This window comes from Rhinatrema bivittatum, chromosome 5 (genome assembly GCF_901001135.1).
Source record: "Rhinatrema bivittatum chromosome 5, aRhiBiv1.1, whole genome shotgun sequence".
NCBI classification, from domain to species: Eukaryota; Metazoa; Chordata; class Amphibia; order Gymnophiona; family Rhinatrematidae; genus Rhinatrema; species Rhinatrema bivittatum.
The window spans coordinates 86,022,505-86,047,117 of record NC_042619.1 but is presented as its reverse complement, the minus strand read 5'-3'; the positions used below and the strand labels follow the sequence as shown (position 1 = coordinate 86,047,117).

General features: G+C 41.3%; 1 long non-coding RNA gene across 1 annotated transcript in view; it reads left to right on the top strand.

Moving 5' to 3' along the window:
* Positions 1-6,732, top strand: part of LOC115091503 — a 134,483-nt gene extending 127,751 nt beyond the window's left edge. Inside the window, exons 2-3 of the long non-coding RNA XR_003856733.1 lie at positions 5,924-6,001; positions 6,456-6,732. This is a non-coding gene — a long non-coding RNA (uncharacterized LOC115091503). The remainder of the gene's footprint in view (positions 1-5,923; positions 6,002-6,455) is intronic.
* The last annotated feature ends 17,881 nt before the right edge of the window (positions 6,733-24,613 follow it).

Here is a 24,613-nt window from a genome sequence, read left to right as displayed (position 1 = left end):
GATAAGCTCTCATCTCCTCGCTCTGTGAAAAACGGCATTAATTCAGGGCCTCCTGTTTAGACCAGAGCAGCCTCACAGCTTGTTTGCTGGAGTGAAAGTGATGACTGTTCAATGTTATCTGGCTAGAGACATGGCGGGCATCAGTCAGTCCTCTGTCTCCAGATGTGTCAACAGTTTTCTGGAGGCCAGGCTTGCTTATGTGCCTGACTACATCCAGTGTCCCTGTAACAAGTAGAAGAGGCAGGTAGAAAAGGGCTTCTTTGCCATAATCTGGTTCCTTATTGCCTTAATGTCATTGAGGTTATTGGTTGCATTCATGTGGTACTGTTTCCTCCAAGGATCCAGTAAGTCATCTACCAGAAAAGAAAGCATTACTACTATCTGAACATTCAGATATACTGTCCCCATCACTTACTGGTGGCTAAGTTCCTTGGTTTCTGCAAGACCCCACCTTTTTGAGGCAGCATTTATTTATTATTTTAAATCTTAAACCCTGAATATCCTGCTCACAGCCTTATTGATTTTAACCATATTCATAACAAATGGTTTCCAAAGTCTCATTTGGAAGTCTCTTAATGGCTTTGTACAGCACAGCATATGTTGGGTAGCACTATAGAAGTGATTAGTAGTAATAGCAGAGCTTCTCTATGGCTACATGGGTGCTCAGGATTCAGGAGATCGAGTTTTACTGGAGAAATATGGGCACTAGTGTAGTCTTAAGAGGTAAAAGTGAGGTCTTTTAGCATAGAGGTTCTTAACTGAGTCCTAAGAGAGTGCCTGGTCAGTAGGGGTTTTCAGGATATTGACAATGAATATGCATGTGGGGATTTTAATGTACAGTCTCCATTGTATGCATAGGGATCCTGTCAGTTCCCTACTAGGATTTAGATAGACTGTACTATTAGTGTGGGAAGGAGACATAATAGTAATCTTGTGAGAGTGTGTACACCTCCCTCATGTGGAACCTGGTAAATGGTAAACTCCTCTCTTACTGTCTAATTTTAAAAAGAACATGCATGCGCTCATAAACACATGAATCAACATGCAAGCAGAAATATGCTGCAATTTTATATCATGTGCATCGTTCAAAATACTCGCATAATCTTAAGAATGGCTCAAGTAAATGTCCTGCGCGTATTATCACCAGGGCTTTAGCGGCTTTTACACATACATAAGGGAAAAACCAATTTTTTCATGTGAGAGAGAGAGAGAGAGATAATATGACATTATATATATATCTACCACTGACTTAGGGAATAGCCACTGCTATTACTGGCATCTAGCATGGGATCTTCTTGCTGTTTGGGTACATGCCAGGTTCTTGTGGTCTGGTTTGGCCTCTGTTGGAAACAGGATGCTGGGCTTGATGGACCCTTGGTCTGACCCAGCATGGCAATTTCTTATGTTCTTATGATGAGTTTGGTGTGGAGGGGGGAGGGGTTACATTGGTGCACTAAAGACTCTTGCTAGAGGATGTAGTTAAAGCAGTTAGTGAAACTAGGTTTAAAAACAGTTTGGCTAAGGTTCTTATGATTCAAACCCATCCTGAGCTGAAAATGCCCCTCTTATAGTGGTAGATATATATAGTGTCATATTGTCTATCTTACAGTGTTTCTCTCTCTTTCTCTCTCTCTCTCTCTCCCTCCCCACCCCCTCCCCCTCCCCTGAGTGTATATGGTAGTTTAGCAGTCTTGAAAATCCCTAAAACTTGAGATCTTCAGACTTGCTCCTCATCAGGACTAGCAGTAAATTTACGCGGATAACACACTGACGTGCGTCATGGTCAGCTTTTCTAAAGTTCAGAGTTATGTATGTAACTCTTGGCCCTGCCCCTTTTTCACCCCCTTGTTCTTGACACGTGCATGGGTATGTACATCGCGGCTTCTTAAAATTTGCGTTGCTTGCGTGCGGCCCACATCTGTGTGTATGGGGCCGTTTCTGTGCGAGCAGCGCTATTAAAATCTACCTATGAGAGCATTGCCACTATCTTACTGCATGGATTCCCTGGTTTCTTTTGTAGAGGCAGCATCTCTTAGCTATGCTCTACCATCAAACAGGGGAGGTTCCCTTCATGTAAGAGGAACCTGAGATCATCAAGATCCAAGGAGAAGGATGACTTACAGCCTTCCTGGTAAGAAGGAGAGAGGGGAGAATAGGATTTGGAACACACATAAGAACATAAGAACATAAGAAATTGCCATGCTGGGGCAGACCAAGGGTCCATCAAGCCCAGCATCCTGTTTCCAACAGAGGCCAAACCAGGCCACAAGAACCTGGCAATTACCCAAACACTAAGAAGATCCCATGCTACTGATGCAATTAATAGCAGTGGCTATTCCCTAAGTCAACTTGATTAATAGCCGTTAATGGACTTCTCCTCAAAGAACTCATCCAAACCTTTTTTGAACCCAGCTACAATAATTGCACTAACCACATCTTCTGGGAACAAATTCCAGAGCTTTATTGTGCGTTGAGTGAAAAAGAATTTTCTCCGATTAGTCATAAATGTGCTACTTACTAACTTCATGGAATGCCCCCTAGTCCTTCTATTATTTGAAAGTGTAAATAACCGATTCACATCTACTCATTCAAGACCTCTCATGATCTTAAAGACCTCTATCATATCCCCCCTCAGCTGTCTCTTCTCCAAGCTGAACAGCCCTAACCTCTTCAGCCTTTCCTCATAGGGGAGCTGTTCCATCCCCTTTGTCATTTTGGTTGCCCTTCTCTGTACCTTCTCCAGCGCAACTATATCTTTTTAGAGATGCGGCGACCAGAATTGTACACGGTATTCAAGGTGCGGTCTCACCATGGAGCGATACAGAGGCATTATGACATTTTCCGTTCTATTAACCATTCCCTTCCTAATAATTCCTAACATTCTGTTTGCTTTTTTGACTGCTGCAGCACACTGAGCTGACGATTTTAAAGTATTATCCACTATGATGCCTAGATCTTTTTTCTGGGTGGTAGCTCCTAATATGGAACCTAACATCATGTAACTACAGCAAGGGTTATATATATATGCAACACCTTGCACTTGTCCACATTAAATTTCATCTGCCATTTCGATGCCCAATCTTCCAGTCTTACAAGGTCCTCCTATAATGTATCACAATCGGCTTGTGATTTAACTACTCTGAATAATTTTATATCATCTGCAAATTTGATAATCTCACTCCTTTCCAGATCATTTATATATATATTGAAAAGCACCGGTCCAAGCACAGATCCCTGAGGCACTCCACTGTTTACCCTTTTCCACTGAGAAAATTGACCATTTAATCCTACTCTCTGTTTCCTGTCTTTTAACTAGTTTTTAATCCAAGAAAGAACATCGCCTCCTATCCCATGACTTTTTAGTTTTCTTAAAAGCCTCTCATGAGGATCTTTGTCAAACGCCTTTTAAAAATCCAAATACACTACATCTACCGGTTCACCTTTATCCACATGTTTATTAACCCCTTCAAAAAAATGAAGCAGATTTGTTAGGCAAGATTTCCCTTGGATAAATCCATGTTGACTGTTTCCATTAAATCATGTCTTTCTATATGCTCTATGATTTTGATCTTGAGAATAGTTTCCACTATTTTTCCCGGCACTGAAGTCAGGCTCACTGGTCTATAGTTACCCGGATCGCCCCTGGATCCTTTTTAAAATATTGGGATTACAATGGCCACCCTCCATTTGCAATTTAGCAATCATAGTGTTACGTTTTTGGATATGGTTGTATACTGGTCAGGTGATAGGTTGGTTACCTCGATTTATACAAAACCCACTGATAAAATCTCAATTCTGCATTTCAATAGCTTTCACCCACAGAGATTGAGGGAGAGTATACCTATAAGCCAATTTTTGAGATACTGTAGAATTTGTACCTCGGTTGAGGACTATAGGGTCAGGGCACAGGGGCTCATTCAGAAATTTATTGATTGGGGATATCCCAGAAAATGTGTTAGGAAAGCATATAAAAGGGCGTTATATTCTAATAGGGAAAATTTATTGATTACAGCTACCCGTTCCCAGGTGGACAGACTGATATGTTGTATACATCATTCATCTAGGGATTTGTATATAAAGGATATTAATTTGCACTTTATTATAATTTTCAAAAAGTATACATAATTATACTCTCAAGACAAAAAAAGAAGAGAGAAATACATAAAAACATATAAGATAACATCAAAAAAATTACATCTAAACATAGATATTATATATTCTCTTAGGAAACATTGAGAGATGGAACCTGTTAAATCACAGGGGAGATTTAAAGAATAAAGGAATTTAAAGAAACTGGCTTAACGATTGATGGCTACTTCATAACTATCGATTACCACCATCTATTGTGGGGTTGTGGCCACTAACCTAGCGTTCAGAAAGGATTTCAGCTGTTCAATAACAGTCTTTCTCTTGTTGGTCTGAGAGGGTTATATATATATTTATTTATTTTTATATACTGACATTTGATCTGAGATATCACATTGGTTTACATTCAGGTACTGTAGTATTTCCCTATCCCCAGAGGGTTTACAATCTAAGGCCTGGATTTATCAAAATGCGATAAGTATCGCATGTGATAGCAAAAGGGGTGTGGTTTATGCTAATTTACAGTTTATCACAATTTACCTATGCAAAGAGCTAAGTTAGTGCACATTGTGATAAGCTTTTCAGATGTTGCAATAAGTACCAGACCTGATGTATTTCCTGCATTCAAAGAGAGAGAGAGAGCAAGCACCTAGCCATAGTATACTCTCCCTAGATAGGTATTTGTATCCCTATGGTAGGCCCACCTAGTAACTCGAGGTAAGGGTTAGGTATTGGTGTAGGGGGTTAGGGGCCACTCTGGCTTCAATGTGAGACGTACGAACAGAACAGTGGTCTCTTGTGAAGATCTGAGGACCGACGGAGAGAGGAAACTCATTCCAAGATGAGATTTGGGCAATGTTCTCTCCACCTAGCTTGATGTTACCAAGGTAGAGAGTCCATCAAGCTAGGTGGAGAGAACATTGCACAAATCTCATCTTGGAGTGAGTTTCCTCTCTCCGTCGGTCCTCAGATCTTCACAAGAGACCACTGTTCTGTTCATATGTCTCACATTGAATGCCAAAGTGGCCCCTAACCCCCTACACCAATACCTAACCCTCACCTCAAGTTACTAGGTGGGCCTACCACAGGGATATAAATACCTATCTAGGGAGAGTATACTATGGCTAGGTGCTCTCTCTCTCAAACAGGTCTTTCAGGAGACATCCCAAAGTGAGGTAAAACCCTACCACCTGGTGCTATTGCATGCGATAAGCCCTTAATGCATGCAAATAACACCTTAGCACATTTTGATAAATGACCCCCTAAGTTTGTACTTGAGGCAATGGAGGGTAAAGTGACTTGCCCAAGGTCACAAGGAGCAACAGTGGGACTTGAACTGTGGTCTCCTGGCTTATAGCCCACTGCTCTAACCACTAGGCTATTCCTCCTCCCCCCATATATGTTATTATATGCCTATGCAACTTAATATATATTGGTCATACGAAGCCGATGATATGCCAAAGAACTGTGGAACACAAGAGTAATATACGTATCAAAAGGGAGGGGGCTCCATTAGTGGCCCATTGGGGTTCATGTGATCATCGGGTTGATGAACTTAGGTTTTTTGTTATTCAACAAATTAGTGAGGACTACCGAGGTGATATCCCCTGAATTCTATGGCAAACAGAACAAAGATTAATTAATTGGTAGAGGACAATGTTTCCCTGGGGTTTGAATAGTAATGTGGAGTGGGAGGGGTTTTACTAACATTAATGTGTATGTGATTGGGATGGTATGGGGGATCTGCATTGGGATTGGCTAGTAAGCATTGATGGGTGTGTTGTGCTTGGCTAAAGCAGATATTTAAAGACGTTGTTCCATATGTTGGTTTACATAGGTGGTTGCGTCCATGCTATGTGCGGCTCTGGTGTGATGAGGTCTGAATTGAAAGTACTAAACTCCTCCAGTTTGTAAGGTTGGTATAGAATTTAAATTTAAGTTTAATATGTTTAGTGCAGGACTGTTAATAGAACCTTTGTAATCATATAATGAATTTCTTTTGTGTGTTCAATAGGGTAGAGGTATTATTGTATGTTCGCGAGATTAGAAGTGATTGACACCATGTGGTATTTTAATGGTTTATGCGACATGAGGTAGTATTTTGAATTTAATATTTGTGATCTATAGATGCGAATATTTGGGTTTATAAAACATTTTCTGTATCTTTTTATATTTACAGATAAAAAGCGTTGTGCATAAGTAATGTTGTGAGGATAGAACAGGAAAAACGTGAAGAGTAAATTAAGGGTTAGGTTAATGGTATTATGACAGTATGTTGGTGAATGTGTCTTGTTTGATAATTGGATGAATGGTTTGATATATGATAACGTCTTATTTTAGGTTTTTTTTATATGGTATTATTGTTATAGATTTTCTAGGAGGATGATCAAATGATGCTCATTGAGGAACAAGCAGGTGCTGTTGGAAATAGTGGATAACAGAAACCGAACAGTGTCGTATGAAGAGTTATCCAATATACCCCCTGAGGAAGCCCATGGAGGGTGAAACAAGGGATCTTCTTGGGGTTTCTGAGGGGGTCTGTGCGTTGGTACATTGTGGGGTTTATGACTTAGTATTGGGTATTCTGCTTTGGGTCTTATTTATGTGATTTTAATGTGGGTATGTTCAATGAGTGTGTATGAATGATGGGAATATGTAGGTTACTGTTATAATATATAGTGATATAAAAATATGTGCCTATTTTTGTATATTTTATTATTAAATTGTTCAATTTTGTGATATGATATATAATAAAAGTATAATGAACATATATATGCTGGTATTTATTAATGTACTATTATTGTATTATATAATGTAATGTGTGTTTTGTAATATTGAATTAACCCCCATATATGTATTTTTCAGGCATGATCTATGACATTTCAGGATGTCCCACTTTCTTTCTGTGCTTATATGTGATAATAATTTTACTCCCTGTGGGCTTGATGTCTAAATTCTTTCCTCTATCCCTGCTTTGCTTCTGAAAATTGGTACAACTGTGCCCAGCGCTCCTCCTAGTATCTAACTGACTTTATCTTGGTTCTGCTAAAAAAATCTAATTTTGTTCAGGAGAACACTTTAGAGGTTTCCTTGTCATTGTACATGTGAAAATCATCAAGATTTTCATAGAGTGTTGCAAATTAGACAATATTTTTGTCCAACACCATTTTTCCTGGCTTAGAAGGTAACTGTGGAGGCAGAAGAGATGGATACAGTGGAGAAAGTTGAGGATAGAATAGGGCCTGATGCAGGTGCAGGATCCCAAACAGCATGCATAGTGTCCCTCCTAACACTTCATCTTGGAGCATTCTAGAAGGTGAGTGGTGTACAAGTATTGCTATGACATTGCTGATGATGTTTTTAGATATATTGAGTGTTTGTGGTGTTGCCCTGCTGTGACAATATTTTTTTATCCTGTTTTTCAGAAGCTTTTCTTTTGAAGCCAACGTTTGGCATAGCATGCCATATAAAAGCGGATAGAATATTTTTTTTTACTATGCTTTACTCTTTCAAAGGAAATTTGCCCTAGTTTAAGTGTATCTTTCCTGTCAGGCTATCTAGTATTGAAAAGTAGAGTAATGTTTCCTTGAATTAATATAAAGTTATATTTATCCTTTTAGTAGGACATGGATAGAACTGCTCATTACATACAGTGATGGTAGTCATGGAGTTTGCATGTATATTTGCTTGTAAAACTGCAGCCCATGATTATGATTTTTTGTTTTTTCCTGGTGTGTGAGTAGTGGGGTTTTCCACATTAATTGAATCCTATTGAACCAATGTAAATAAGTATTTCAGAGCATATGTAAATGAGGCAGTGAAGAGCTTGGATTGAAGAACAGGCAGGAATTTTTAGCATCTTGCTCTCAGTTTGTTATGACTTAATGTCCTGTGCATGCTTCCCTACTTTATTTTTTCCTGTTGGAGTAATGCAATGTATAATGAAGCAGCTTATGCACTCTGTTGTATCTCAGAGTCTGTTGGGTCTTAAATGAACACAAGAACATAAGAAATTGCCATACTGGGTCAGACCAAGGGTCTATCAAGCCCAGCATCCTGTTTCCAACAGTGGCCAATCCAGGCTACAAGTATCTGGCAAGTACCCAAAAACTAAGCCTATCCCATGCTACTATTGCCAGTAATAGCAGTGGCTATTCTCTAAGACAACTTGATTAATAGCAGTTAATGGACTTCTCCTCCCTTAACCTATCCAAACCTTTTTTAAACCCAGCTACACTAACTGCACTAACCACATCCTCTGGCACAAATTCCAGAGCTTAATCGTGCTTTCAGTGAAAAATAATTTTCTACGATTAGTTTTAAATGTGCTACTTGCTAACTTCATGGAGTTCCCCCAGTCCTTCTATTATCCAAAAGAGTATATAACCAATTCACATTTACCTGTTCTAGACCTCTCATGATTTGAAAGAGCTTTATCATATCCCCCCCTCAGCAGTCTCTTCTCCATGCTGAACAACCCTAACCACATTAGCCTTTCCTCATAGGGGAGCTGTTCCATCCCCTTTATCATTTTAGTCACCCTTCTCTGTACCTTCTCCATCGCAACTATATCTTTTTTGAGATGCAGCAACTAGAATTGTGCACAGTACTCAAGGTGGGGTTTTACCATGGAGCGATATAGAAGCATTATGACATTTTCCGTTTTATTCACCATTCCCTTCCTAATAATTCCTAACATTCTGTTTGCTTTTTTGACTGTCGCAGCACACTGAGCTAATGTATTATCCACTATTACACCTAGATCTTTTTCCTGGGTGATAGTTCCTAATATGGAACCTAAAATCGTGTAACTACAGCATGGATTATTTTTCTCTATATGCATCACCTTGCACTTGTCCACATTAAATTTCATCTGCCATTTGGATGCTTTATCCAAATGGCAGATGAAATGGCCTCCTGACACCCCCAAGCTGGCCAAAAGTTCCTTTTGGGTCGAACGAGGGTCCCGGAGCGAACCCACAGGGAATCACGTGACGCCGCGTCACTCCGACGTGGCGCCGACGTCACGTGCTCCTCGCAAAGGAGTTCAGAAATGGCGTCCTGACTCCTCGCTGGACCACCAGGGAGTTGTGGTAAGTCTTTGGGGGGATTAAGGAAGGTGAGGGGTTTAAATTTTTATTTTGGATCAACAATCGCGATTTCCAACGTATTCAACATAGCTATGTTGAATACGTTGGAAATCCGATCGTTTTCGCCTCATCACTTTTTTAAGTTAAAAAAAAAAAAAAAGTAGTGTTTTAAATTTAAGTTCAAAACGAATGCACACCCCTAGCCACCCTCCAGGTACAATGGATATTCCCCATATTTATTCTTGCTGGAGAGAGAGGTAATTTGTGTTAGCAACTCCAGAGTAGGAATTGACCCCTGGCTTCCTTGGTTCATAGCTCAGACCACTATGCTATGATTCTCCTCTGAAAATGGCAGTGGGATTTGAACCTGGGCTTCTCTTGGGCATAGCCTGTTGCTCTAACCACTGGGCTATTCCTCCTGTAGTAGCTGAGAGTGAGTAACTACTTAAAAATGTAGATCTTTGAAAGATGTTGCATGCCTGTTTTTTCTAGTCACCAGAGACTGTCCCAAAGCAGATAAACCATTCCATAGGGCCTCTAGAGTAATAGGGGAAGCTTATTAGTGAAATCAAAATTGGTTCCTTGAGGATCAATAGGATTCACCTGTGGGGCAGATTGATTAGCAGTCCCACATAAACCAATAGTGCTGGATCCAATGGAGATTGATGTTGCAGAGCCAATGTCAGTGATTAGAACACTTCCCACCAGAACTGCATACTTCCCCATATCTAGAGGAGACGAAGGTCTGGTGTCAGGGGTAAGCAAGATGGACCAGTCCACAGAAACAGAGGGTGAGCCCTCAAGTTCACACACACCTGCACCCTATAAATGGCTGGCAAAAAAAAGTTAAGACGCCTGAGGAGCTGAGATGAAAGCTTCCATTTTTGTCAGGGCAGATCTGATGGTTCCCTTCCTTTCCTTTCCCATTAGTCAAGAAAAGAGAGCAAATAAGAGTTTCCGTGATCATGCTCCGGGAGCCCTCAGTTACAGCATTTTATTGCAGACAAGGCAATTCCCAGCTCTGGACTCCCCCAATTATTTTTATTCATTAGCCATCCCAAATAGCTATTCACCTCAGCCTCTTTTCTGGCTTTTAATTGGGTGAATCGATCTAAACAAATATTTTTCAAAGGGAGTTCTCTAACAAAATGCCATAATATGAGAATCAAAGTGGGGTAGACTCAGGAGTAACATTAGAAAATATTTTTTTCCCCAGAAAGGTTTATGGATGTACAAAACAACTTTCCAATGAAAGAAAAAAATCATTGCTTGAGTTCAGTGAATACATTAATACTAAGTGCTGGTAGCTGTCAGAACTATTGGTACTAAGTATTAAGCAGAGCAGAAGGAGGTGAGAGCCTCCTGTCCATCTGTATTGGGGAGATTTTTGGGGTTCGGAGGTGGAAATGGGGAGTAGGGATTGGCAGACATACATTTTTAAAAGTAGGAATATAGGGCAGGGAATCCAGCTGCTGAGCAATCGGACTATATTTTTTGTAGTATCTAGGGGACAGGAGGGAGGCCACTGGGCAGCACTACTTTTTTTTTACATTATCTTGAGTCAGAGCTGGGGAGCTTGGCCCACACTACTATTTATTATAACAGTGGGGAGCAGGAAAGGGGGGGTCAGTTGCTGTTCTGACACTATTTTTTTCAATATTCAATAAACCAGTAAACAGCAAAGTTACCCAAAGTTAAACAGATCTTCCAAACCCTCCTCTGATATATTCTTCAATACGATCCGACGAGAGCCTCGTTTCCCCCTATACTCCAGGGCTTCTTCAGGGACTTAAGAATAAGAACATAAGAAGAACATAATAAAATGCCATACTGGGTCAGACCAAGGGTCCATCAAGCCCAGCATCCTGTTTCCAACAGCGGCCAATCCAGGCCATAAGAACCTGGCAAGTACCCAAAAACTAAATCTATTCCATGTAACCATTGCTAATGGCAGTGGCTATTCTCTAAGTGAACTTAATAGCAGGTAATGGACTTCTCCTCCAAGAACTTATCCAATCCTTTTATAAACACAGCTATACTAACTGCACGAATAAGAATACTAACTTCACTTGCAAACAATTTTTTCAATGTACTGATTCATGTATCCATAGGTCCTGTATACACATTCATATCAGATTTACCCATACTTCTTACATCCGAATCATTTAAACCAGGTTGCACTCTTCACATACTGCATCTTCATGCTCTGTATCGCAGCTTCAGTTATCTACAGCTACCCGTTCACGGCATTCCCCAAACGGTTAGTTATATTCCATAAATCTTATCAGTTTTCGCCTAATTATTCAATGTTATATAAAGAAAACATTGTCATCAAGACGCTGGCTCTCGTTGGATTGTATTGAAGAATATATCAGAGGAGGGTTTGGAAGATCTGTTTAAAATATTGAACGAATTGGACTCAATATAAGGGAATGTTTGGTTGTAAAGTATACCGATTCATTGCATTTGTTTAGAAATACACAAGGAAATAACTGGATGTTATAAGGCAATGTAACTATTGTTAAATCTTAGTATGTTAAAGCCTTTAGTTTTATGGGTTATGGAGAGTATGTTTTAGTGTGAATGTGAGTATGATGATGTTGGGGTAAAGCATGGAAGTGTGGTATGGATATGAATGGTGTGAGAAGTAAAAGAGTAGTGTGTATGGGGTGATTTTTAATGATCATGTTTCACATAGGTCCATTGTAATTTGGATAATAAAGCATTAGATTCAATTGGATTCAGACATGGTATAATATTTATTGAATTACCTCCATTTTCGTATGATAGTACTTTCTAAGTTTTGGAGGGTATGCACATGTTGGTTTCTTTGAGGAAAGCCACATTATTGTATTTAAATAGAATTACCTATGCATTAGCTGCTTTGCATACATTAGTAAATTTATGCATGTAAAGCAGCTTTTTTTTTTGGTGAAAAGTGCTCAATATCGTGAATATCTCATGATAATTGCTGTTTTTCATGCCTTACAGCTTTATCACAGCTTAGTAAATCTCCCTACATGTTTGAGCGCAGGGAGTAGAAATGATTTGCTAAAGGTAAAGCAAGTGGTAACAAAAAACTTTGAATAGAGGTCGCCAGTTTTCACAGCTCTATTCTTTAACTATTGCTCTACATTATACTAGCAGTCTTCTTTATGGTATGAATATAAAATTGTTCCATGTGGGTGAATGAAACTGATTTGATCATTTTGGGGTAATTTCAAAAGTGGTCAGGGAAGGTGTAGGGCCATGGATGCTTTGTACCTACAGACTTGCAAGCCAGAAGGGATCACAAGTACAAAAGTTCCCACAAGTGCAAAGTCCACATGGGGTAGTACCTACAGGGAGTTCAAAATGAACTCCCTCCATAATGCTTTGCCTTCCCTGCCCTAACCCTGCTCTCGCCCTACTCCTTTCTGTTGCCTCTAAAGATGCAGGCATTGTAAAACCTTATTTGCGGTCAGGACTGGTGGGCAAGAGGGAAGCAACTCAGGGCACAAAGCCACTGAGGGGGTCATTTTCAAAAGCGATTGCATGCGAAAAGTCCCTTTTCGCATGAGATCACTAAATGGGGGCGGAGTCGGCCCCGAAAGAGGAGGAGACGGGGCGGCACAAGGGCCGACTCTGTGGAGACATCGCTGGCTGCGAAAGATAAGGACCCTTATCGCCGCCAGTTTCGCGCCGAATAACTATACCTTTTATGGTGTAGTTATTCGGTGCGAAAGCCGGCAGCCAGCGTGACCTTAGAAACTCCAGGCCTGAGAGAGGAAAAACGACTGAAGTGCAAGCATGTGCTGACAACAGATGAAAAGCCAGGAAGTTTGCGACTCTTCTACCATCTGGATTGTAGGGGAGGAGACGAAGATGGGAATCAGATAGAGAAAGAGAACTGGGAATTAGAGAGGAGGGGAAGAGGGAAAGAAGAATAGGGATTAGGATAAGGGCCGGAGAGGGGGCTTGCCTGCCCTGGGCACTAAAAAGGCTAGTTATTGGGGGGGGGGGGGGGGGGGGGATTTAGCAATATTAATCAGGCGCTGTTACAGAGGGGCAGCCCACTACCATCGGGCACTTAAAGAAAACTACATCTTGTGAGAAAAAGACACAAAAAAATAGTAAAAATGAACTGAGATGTTAAAAGAGAAAATCAGCGATGTGAAGACTCGCCCCCCCCCCCCCACGTCATGACGACCAGCCAGTGGCGACCCGATTAACGGCACAATTACACCAGGCGTCGCGTGCCGGGTGTGCTCCCCTTCATGCTAACCTTTGTGCTCCTTCTAATATAATTATATTTATGTTTATGTTAATAATTTAACTTTTATTAATGTTATTTAGCTTTTTGCTTTGTTTAAAATTATTTCATTATTGATGTTTAAATGTATTAGACTAAGGAATTTTACTTCCTGCTCATTCTGTTTCATTGTAAACCGGTTTGATATGCATTTTATGCAGGAAAATCGGTATAAAAAAACTTAAAATAAATAAATAAATAAATCATTATTAATGTGGCTACTGAAAACTGGCCCCTTTAATTTTAACCTGATATTTCTGTCTTGAAATGTCCTATCACCCTTTTTTCATTCCATGTAGAGTATTTGAATGCTAACTAGACCATAATGGCTTTGCCTGTATGGTGTAGAGGTTTTAATAAAATGTATCTACTGTGCTGACAGTAAAATAATAATAAAAAATACTAATTTGAGTAATCGTCTTGTGCCTTCAATGTTTTACATGCTGGTGTTATCCTCTGTAAATTTAATTGCAGCTGGCTGTGAATTTTCCACCTGCAAAGCTACAGATTGCTTTTTATCCATTACATAATCCATTGTTCCATTAATTCTGGAAATATGCAGTCAGGCACAAGTGGCATTAAAAAACAAGCAGCTTTATGGCAAGTCCGGATTTGAAAATGAGATCTGTTAAAATAAGAATTTGGTAACCCTAAATAATAGCAACTGAACAGCATAAGTTTGACAAGGAAAAGAGACCAAGTTAATGTTTTAAAGGAATAAAAAAGGTTTTATTCCTAGAAGCTCCAGGAACGTATTAAAATAAATGAATCAGCTTAACTTGTTTAATTTAAAATGCTTGTTTATAATGTGCTTATCTGATCTAAAAGCAAAGACTTGATTTTCGAAAGCATTTACATTGTAAATGAGCTTTAGAAAATTGCTACAATATATGCCATTTAATTGTCAATAGGTTTTACCTGTGGTAAGTGCATTTAACGCAGGTAAATGGCTTTTGAAAATTGCTATGATAGCATGTTACATTTATATGTGTAACTCCTTTGGAAATTCACCTGTTAATTTGCAAGACTACTCCAAAGTGTAAAGGAATATGTACCAAATGGCTAAAAATGTTAATATTTTTTATTAAAAAGGGAATGAAGCAGCAGCCAAAATGTTTGCAAGATCAAAGAATATAAAAAATGTGAAGTGTTTTCAGAATCGTATATTGAATGTGACAGCGATACACCTCTTATACTATGTCAGAAGTTGACAAATTAAAAATCACATTTTGATGTCTTCAATATGCACACAAAAGCTCCGGGTGAATTTTCAAAATGTTACATGCATAAAAATTAGCATATATACACACAAGGGGGTAGATTTTCAAAGGGATACGCGCATATCCCCCGAAAACCTACCCCAAACCCCCCCTGCGCGCGCCGAGCCTATTTTGCATAGGCTCGGCGGTGCGCACAAGCCCCAGGACATGCGTAAGTCCCGGGGCTTGCATGGAGGGGCGTGTCGGGGGCATGCCGTGAGTGACGCGGCATTTCGGGGGCTGGCTGCGAGTGACGCGGAGTTTCGGGGGCGGGCCCGTGGGCGTGGCGCTGGCCCGGGGGCGTGGTCGAGGCCTCCGGACCAGCCCCCGGGTCGGGTGATGGTGCACCAGCAGCCCGCTGGCACGCGCAGATTTACGCCTGCTTTCCGCAGGCGTAAATCTGCCAACAAAGGTAGGAGGGGGGGTTTAGATAGGGCCGGGGGATGGGTTAGGTAGGGGAAGGGAGGGGAAGGTGAGGGGAGGCGGAGGGAACAGGCAGCACGCGCTGGGCTCGGCGCGCACAGGTTGCACAAATGTGCACCCCCTTGCGCGCGCCGACCCCGGATTTTATAAGATACGCGCGGCTACGCGAGTATCTTATAAAATCCAGCGTACTTTTGTTCACGCCTAGTGCACGAACAAAAGTACGCCCGCGCGTACATTTATAAAATCTACCCCAAGTAGTGTTGTGGGATAGAGATATATGCACTTTATAAAATATGTGTATATCATACACCTGGGTTATGAAATACTACCGTGCACATGTACACCTGATTTTATAACTTGCAAACGCAGGCACGCACAAGTTATAAAATCAGGGGTCAGTGCGTGCAAGGGGGTGCACAATTGTGCACCTTGCGTGTGCCGAGCCGCGCTGCCTTCCCCTGTTCCCTCCCCCTAACCTGACCTTCCCACCCCTTCCCCTAACCTCCCCCCCCCCCCTACTCTAACCCACACCAAAACTTTTTTCTTACCTTTTGCACCTGCCTCTGGGAACACGATCCTTCGACACAACAGCCATCCCCACCCCACCCACAGACCGCCCCGCCCATGCCCCACCCACGGACCTCCCCTTTAGTAAAACCCCAGGACTTACATGCGTCCCGGGGCTTTACGTGCGTCGCCGGGCCTTTTTAAAATAGGCCCAGTGTGTGTAACCTTTTTAAAATCTGGCCCCTACATTTTTCTCAGATCAGCTATGTTGGTTCTGTCTATTAAATATCAAGTACATTTTCAAAGGGCTACAAGCGTAAATTTCGGGGTTTATGCACATGGCTGAGCCTTGCGTGCGCATTTTACAATAGGCCCGGTCATGTGCATAAAACCTGGTACACGCAGAAGTGCCGGCCGAGGAAAAGGGGGTGGTCCCACTGGGCGTGGTCTGGGTGGGGAGGGTCAGGGCGGGGGGGCGAGCCGGGACAGTGCCATTAGCCACTATCCTGGGGAAGCATGCGCCGGCAGCTGGCCGACGCGCACAGATTCCCTCTGCTCCAAAGGAGCGGTAAGTATTAAAATAAAAAGTTAGGGATAGTTCCCTCCCAGTCCGCTCCTTAATTGGAGCGGACTGGGAGGGAACTGGGGGAGGCCTGATTGCGTCGCCGTGCGTTGCTTTGTAAAATTCCCCCCCCCCCCATGCACGTGCGAGTCGCGGGCCACCCACACATGCGCGCGTGGCCATCGGATTTTATAACGTGTGCGCTGGTGCATGCGTGTTACAAAATCGGAGCATCCATGTGCGCGCGCCAGGAACTGCATGCACATGGACGCACGCGCGCGCCTTTTAAAATCAATCCCTGTTTCTAGTTTCAGTTTAGATTGAAAATTGGCCCCATTTCCTTTGACTTTTAATTTTAATAACTTGCTGATTTTCTGTTGGTGTGAAGTACAGCAGAAACGATAGTTTGAGGGGGGGTGGATTTGTGATAGCCAGTGCAAGATCTCTAGCAAAGTTGCAGTGCCTCTGATTTGAGCAGGTTAAGCAGACGTAACCCATATGCGATTCAGAAGTGGTTTCCTTATCCCCAGCACATTTTTGTATCTGTGGAAACAGGTTTAAATATGTCGGGCAGTGATACTTTCTGCCCTGTTCAGTAATTGCAGCATGACTTTGAGAGACTTCATCTGCTCGTCAGAAAGTTTCAAAGTGTGCTAGCGCTTTGACTTCTAAGGTTTCTGGTGGGAACACTTCAAAAGTGGAAATCGTTTTTCAGCTGAGGCTTAAAATTAGGGATTTGGTTTAAAAAAAAAAAAAAAAGGTTTGTGGTCTGGACCTCAAGAGAAAACATCCTGAACTTGTAATATTGCGGCTCACAGCGGTGACATTTGAGAGCAAAAAAAGTTCTGATCCACACGTATTCCATTTGAACTTAAACATAGTTTCAAACGCAAGCCGGGAAAGCAGACTCACACTTGTTTCTTTCCTCTGTGTTGCAACCTGGCGTTAACTAAAGAAAGCAGAAAGGTTTGAAATCTTATTTAAAAGGGAAACCTCTTACTGAAGACGGTATTAAGTTCAGCCACAACAGTCACAGCTGCTTTGGCCACACACAGACTGCTTCATCAATGGCTAAAGTACAATAGCAGTCAGCTCCAGCAACTCATCTGATTGTAAATTGTGTTAAGCAATGGAATAAGTAAATGTTTAATAACAAAGATAAATGGTACTACATTCCCTCCCTACTATTTTAGAATAAATGACCTCAATGACTCCCTTTGCCTTAAGAATGTGGTGATATCTTTCTTTTTATAAACTTGACATGGAATGAGTTTCTTAATCTGTGAGTAAATACAAAAGAACTGTAAAATCCAGTAGCTCACGCACAGAAGTCTGGATAAGCTGAAACTTCATGTTGTCTCATTTCAAGAAACAGGATTTTTTAAAATATTTTTTTAAGGGTTTGCCCCCCTTCCCTTTCTACAGCCATGATTTGATGACTGTCATTACAAATCTAAGAAGAGCTGGATTTTTGGATGGAAATGAGGAAGCTGAATTCACAACCAAGAACTGAAGGCTTATTTCAGTGTATTCTGGGCATTGGCAAACTAAGCATGACATGAATGTAACACTTCGGTCCCTGAAAGGCCTGATCACATTGCCACTGGATCATTCATCCCCAACTCTCAAATTAGCAAGGAAGTACCACAGAGAAGAATTGTCTTTTTTTTTTTTTTCAAATCTCTGCAAAATAAACAGGTATTGACATTTAAAGAAATCATTAGCATGTATGACACTGCTTTTTAGCAGCTACATATGCTTTATCATTTTCTACAAAGTTTACAAAATGAAGGTATCAACGTTTTATATGCCAATTATTTTCCCTTGGTCCAGTAATGACCGCAGTGGTTCATTGAATGGTAAGACAACGCTTGATGACTTGAACTCAACTCCTAGTAGTTCAGTAACATTTTAGCAAGAATTTGCAGATTACATTTTCTGCTGAATGTATTATAGCCCACCTAAGGCCTTTTCAATAGAGGAAATAAATATATGCACTTGCATTTGTATGATGGGGAAGGCAATTTTCAAAGTCTTTCATGTGGGTAAAGAGCATTTTACCCATGTAAATTGTCCCTCTGAGAATTGCTCTCCCTCAATGGGACTAAAAGAACATGCATATTTGTTTCTTCAATGCTCATTCTTTTAGCTGCATAAATAGGAGGCATTCCAGGGGAAGGGGGGGGATTGTGCTTTGGTCATGGGGAGGGTGGATAGCATTTTCCCATCTACAGACGCTTTCCATTCAAAAAGTAAAAAGAGGGCGCAAATGTCTCAACATGAAACAATTCTCTGTGAAAAGTGGAGCATAGCCTGTGGGTAAAAAACACCTGTGGACTTTGTCCCAAAGCAGACATTTTGAAAATTTCCCCCAGAATGCAGAAATTTAGGGCCAGATTTAGAAAAGCATTTAACAAACATGCGCAAAACTGGGTTTTATTCGAGTAAATGCATTTTACTCGAGTAATTAGGCTTTTGAAAATTGCTACAATATGTGCCACTGAATTGTCCTTAGGATTTGCTTGCGAAAGTGCACTTTACCTGAGAAAATGGTTTTTGAAAATTGCTACGATAGTATATTACATTTACGTGCGTAACTCCTTTGAAAATTCACCTGATGGGATCTCAGAAGACTTCGGTGGTAATTTTCAAAACCATTTGAGGGCATAAAATTCCGGAATCAGTTCACAGGAAAATATGCAGGTAACCCAGTTTCACAATTACCTTTACACCAACTACAGAGAGGCATGCTGAGGGCAGAGTTGGGATTTACGCTCTTAAGGGTAGATTTTAAATGAGCCATGTGCATAAAAAAACAGGAGTTATGCGAATGGCCAGGCCTTGTGCGCTGCGCACATCTTCAAAAGGGCCCAACCACGCGCGTAATCCCTGTTACGTGCCGAAGTGCCGGGCCCAGATAAAGAGGCGGTCCGGGGGGGGGGGGGGGGGGGCTGGAGGCGCCAGTATAGCAGCCATTTGCTGCTGTGCCGGGGAAGCGCGCGCCGGCAGGCTGCTGGTGTGCGCAAGTTACTGCTGCTCCGGAGGAGCAGTAACTTGTAAAATAAAACAAAAAGGTAAGGTAGGGTAGGTTTAGAGGGTGGGGAGGAGAGGGGAAGGACAAGGAAGGTTAGGAAGGGGGTAGGGAAGTTCCCTCCCAGCCCACTCCTTAATTAGAGCGGACTGGGAGGGAACTGGGGAAGGCCGGGATGTGTCGCTGAGCGGGAATTGACTAAATCTTCCCCCGCTCGTGCTCGCAGGTTACAAAATCATGGGCGCGCATGTTATAAAATCTGTGCGCCTATGTGTGCGTGCCGGGAAGAGCGCGCACATGGACACGCGTGTGCACCTTAGAAAATCTGCCCGATACTTTTTCATTTAAAAAAGTGCGCACGCAAATTACATCGCACAAGGTACATCTTTCCAATAGGCAGCTGTAGCTTTCTGCGATGTAATGTGTGCACATACTTGGCCAATTACTCAAGTGTTTTGAAAATAAACATGTGCATAAATATGAGATACTAAGTAGGAGGGACCGAAAAAAGGAGTAAAGTAAAAATAAATAAATAAATAAATACAAAAGTCTTGCCAGCAGTCAGGTTAAGAAAACAGACGCTCAATTAACAGGCATCCATTTTCCTAACCCGGGCACAGCCATTTCTCCTGGGCACCTAATGCCGAGGAGGCGTTAGGGACTCACAATTTCTCCTACTGCCCCCTTTTTGAATGCAGCGGATGATATGCCCACTGCATTGTGCACCCAGGAGAAGTGATTTGGCGCGCGTTAGGAAAGCGGGCGCTCAATCACGAGTGGCTGTTTTTTGCCCGCTGATATTGCATCAGTCTGTGAGTGCTAAATTTCTGAAATATTTCCTACTCACAAATCAGCAGGCTTTATTGAGTGCAGGTAGTTTTGGTGAGATAATTATGAAAGCAAACATGCACAAAGGTTTGTGAAAAAAGTTTTAATTGCCTTTGGGTACCTAATGGTCAACATAATGAATATCCTGGAATATACACATTTTTTGGGGGGGTGGGAGGGCAAGGATACATATAGACAGTAATTTTTTAACAGGTGCGTGGGCGCATATGCACATATATGTGCATATGCTATAAAATAGCCTGATTGTGCGCATATGGGCACACAACTTTAAGTGGACACACACTTATGTTCGCAAATGCCATTTCAATGACATAAGTGGGGGATTTTAAAAGAAAGGTGTGCTGATGCCTTTACCAGTTTTACCTGTTCATTCCCAGTTCTCCCAGGTAAAGTATAAGACTTCCAACCCCCCCTTAATTTACTAACCTCTCTTCTCCCCTGTTAGCCCTGATCCTGAAAACCCTGCCAATCTATTTGTCTTTATTTTATTACTTGCATATCATCCATAGCAGAAGTAAATGTACGTGGCAGAGGATCCCGGCGTGCGCCCGTGCGCATAAGTATTTACGCTCATATTTCATTGTGAAACCCAGGAATGCTCATGTCCAGCCCAGACCATGCTTTGCCCCTTTTTGGGGATTTTTCACTTGTGAACATAACGGCAAGTACGTGGATATGCAGGCAGCTTTTAAAATCCGCTCAGCCCGACTTGTGCATGTATCTCCCGGGTTTGGTGTGCGCCGGGCTTTAAAATTCACCTTTAAGCTATTCTTTCCCTTTTTGTGCTCATGGTAAATCTTGGTAAGCCAGCCCTTTTTGGGCTATATTTTGAAAAGCATATCATCTCTAATCTTATTACTAGCCTGACATACATAGTAATCCCTACAACTTTGTCATCATTGAATGATATTCTATTCTGAAATATCAATGATACGTCTACTGAAAAGTCACAAAAAAACACCCACATTAATGACTCAGCAGCTGCAAGGCACGCATAATATTTTCTTCCATTCAATGTCTATGTTGAAACACTTTTGAAAATATTATCACTTTAAATTAATTTGAATAAGGTGCTTACTATATTACACACGCATGTCGTTAAAGAAAAATGAAATGAAATGCAATTTCTTCCTCTTTTCATAGGATTTTTTTTCCCCACTTTTAAGTTAAAATCAGAACAAAGACCTAGAGTGCAATTCCCCCCAACTATGTGCTAATTTATAACTGCTCCTTGTAAAACGCCTGCCACAGCTGCCAGTAGCTTCAAAAAATCATGTCCCATGTAAATTAGAGCAAGGAAAGCGATCGCTGCAGATAAACAGGTGATGAAATACTTCATTAGTACCCCATTTGTAATTTATGTCTGCCCAAGTAGTTGACAAAGAATCAGAACTTAAGTCGGAGATTTCTCAGAAGTGCAGCCTTTGAGGTCACTGAAGTGGATTAATTATAACCCAGTGTAAAGCACAGCCTGTCTCTGTGTCAATTACCAGCATTTGATAACTGAAATTATGTCAAGCTCTGTTCTTTTTCAAGATGCAGCCACACATTTTAAAATCATTACGAATGGGGGCATTATGAATGTGAGTCTGAGCCAGTATCCTAATCAGTGCACACAGTTCATTTATTAGCATTCATTTTCACTTAACAGCTACAGTTTAGGTTCAACTTCAGGGGAAGGCAGGTAGTGAGCTCCAATTCTTGCAGAAGGATGCAACCCCCTCCCCCTCCCCCACTCCCTTCCCCTCTCCCACTTGCCTTCCTGTGCTATCATAGGAATGCTCAGTTTTACTTCAACTGCGATATAGGTTTCCTACTATAAAGCATTTTCTGACAGGAAGATACTCTAGCACTGATCCCTCAAGTTTCAGTGACCTCGGTATAATCCTCTTCATTATAACAGCACTTCATTAAAAATACCCTAAATATTTGGCTCCCAAGAACAGTAGTGAGGGGCTAGTGTAAACTAAAGGGTAAAAATGGCACTTACAAACTGATATTTTATGATACAAATGGACTTTGTGATAAGCATGAAGGCTAATTATTTCAAGCTCACACTAGTGTTTAAACTGTCTGCAGCTCTCTTAGGCACATAAAACCAAGGGAGGGAAATTTTCAAAGGCAATTGTTATAAAATTGCTCCACAGAAATATAGGTTACCTTTTATGTGTGTATATTGCCTGTATGTGCGTACATTTTAAAAGTACTGAGCAGAAGCATTCCAGGGAATGGGGTTTGAAAGGGGTTTCACTTATGCAGGCAGTTATATTTCCCTGAAAAAAAAAATTGCTTGCAAATTGCCAGGTGTAATTGTGAGCTGGAGGTTGTGGTGGCCTAATTTTCAAAGAGAAAGTAGGCATGCTCTTTCTCTTTGAAAATTGCTATAACTTATGTGTGTACTGGATTTGAAATTTATGCGGGCTATTATAAGATTACTACAATAAAGTTTAGATTTTTCCATGAAAAGGTTCAATAAGGAACAGATACAACCAGATTAAGTAGACAGAATCTAAAGGGGAAGCAATCATTCAAATCAGCATTCTAGCCAGATCTCGAATTTTTTGTAGATTTTTCAAAATTATTGTCAATATTGAGAGTAATTTTTAAACAATTTTACCTGGACAACTAAGAGATAGAGAGAGAGAGAGCGCGTGAGAGATCACGTGACAATGTGACATCATCACCGCCTAGGGCAACTGGACACCCTTCTACCGGCTCTGATAACATTATTTTCTAGGGGTGTGCATTCGTTTTGAACTTAAATGTAAAACGCAACTTATTTTTTTTTTTAACTTAAAAAAGTGATGAGGCGAAAACGATCGGATTTCCAACTTATTCAACATAGCTATGTTGAATAAGTTGGAAATCGCGATTGTTGATCCTAAATAAAAATTTAAACCCCTCACCCTCCTTAATCCCCCCCCCCCCAAAACTTACCAAAACTCCCTGGTGGTACAGCAGGGAGTCAGGACGCCATTTCTGAACTCCTTTGCGAGGAGCACGTGACGTCGGCGTCACGTGATTCCCCGCGCGATCGCTCCGGGACCCTCGTTGCACCCAAAAGGAACTTTTGGCCAGCTTGGGGGGGTCCCCCCCCAAGCTGGCCAAAAGTTCCTTTTGGGTGCAACGAGGGTCCCCCGGAGCGATCGCGCGGGGAATCACGTGACGCCTCGTCACTCCGACGTGAAGCCGACGTCACGTGCTCCTCGCAAAGGAGTTCAGAAATGGCGTCCTGACTCCCTGCTGTACCACCAGGGAGTTTTGGTAAGTTTTGGGGGGGGGGGGATTAAGGAGGGTGAGGGGTTTAAATTTTTATTTGCACGTATGGACATAGACTCAACTTATGGAATTCTCCATATGTCCATATTGACCGCAAATGGGACCCCCTTTCGACTTATGGACTTATGAACATAAACTTTTGCTCTGCACATCCCTATTATTTTCTTCCAAGAGATGGTGGTCTATCAGTCACTATAAGATTTGGGTAGGAATGCCTCCTTGTCTCTCTGCAGTCCCTGCTGTAGTAATACACATTATATGTGCTGGAGTTCTCACGTTCATCACAGCAATGTTTTGCTTTTTTCCCTTAAGGTAACCTTGATAGAGTCAAGCGAGTCATCTGAAACTTCAAAGCAAGCCGCAAGTGTGGTCTTTGATGTGAACACACTTTAATGATGAATTTGCTTAAGAGGAAATGATTCATTTTAAAATTAATAGCATGTGGCGATAATGCTGCAAGCACAAGTCTTGATCTGTAAGTACAGCTCATCATTCCTAATTTCAGTTTGCAAATGCCTCTTCAAAGTTATTTTTGAGCAGTGGCTAACAGTATTTAATTTCCAACCACTGTGCAGACCTAAACTGACTAACTGCATCTGTAAACCATCTACACAGTTGCTCTGCTCCAAGTTAAGACACAAAAAGTGTGTTTCAATGAGAGCTGTCTTTCAGCCTTAAAATCTAATACTTAAATATATAGCTTTTGTATTTTTAGTTGCTCTCAAGGGATAGTGCACAATGCAATACCAGATTATATCAGATTTTGGCCAGCTTTTTTGAGGCTGATATATAAGGTGTGGCAATGCTCACAAATGTGTTAATGGGCACTAAATCTACAATATAACTTTCTATTCCTTTTGCAAAATTGTATACATGTGATTTGCAGCTTTTCTTGCTTTATCTATTGAGAACATTATCACAAAATCTATGGAAAGATAGGTAATGAGCTGCAGAATTATGCAAATCAGCTCATAACCTATGTTTTGCTGTTTTTCTGTTTTATGCTTATTGCGAATGAACTTGACAAGGATGTTATGCCTGATACAGGTATATATGCAAAAACATGGCCATACCAGGTTTTCATTGAAAGTTGGGTTTATTTGATTTGCACTGTATATCAACTCTTGCATTAAAATTATTTTATCTATTTGTTTAACATATTCCTTCTCTCCCTAGTGTAGCGTCTTATCTCGGCTGGATATTTCATTTAAACTGCACGCTGACAACATACAG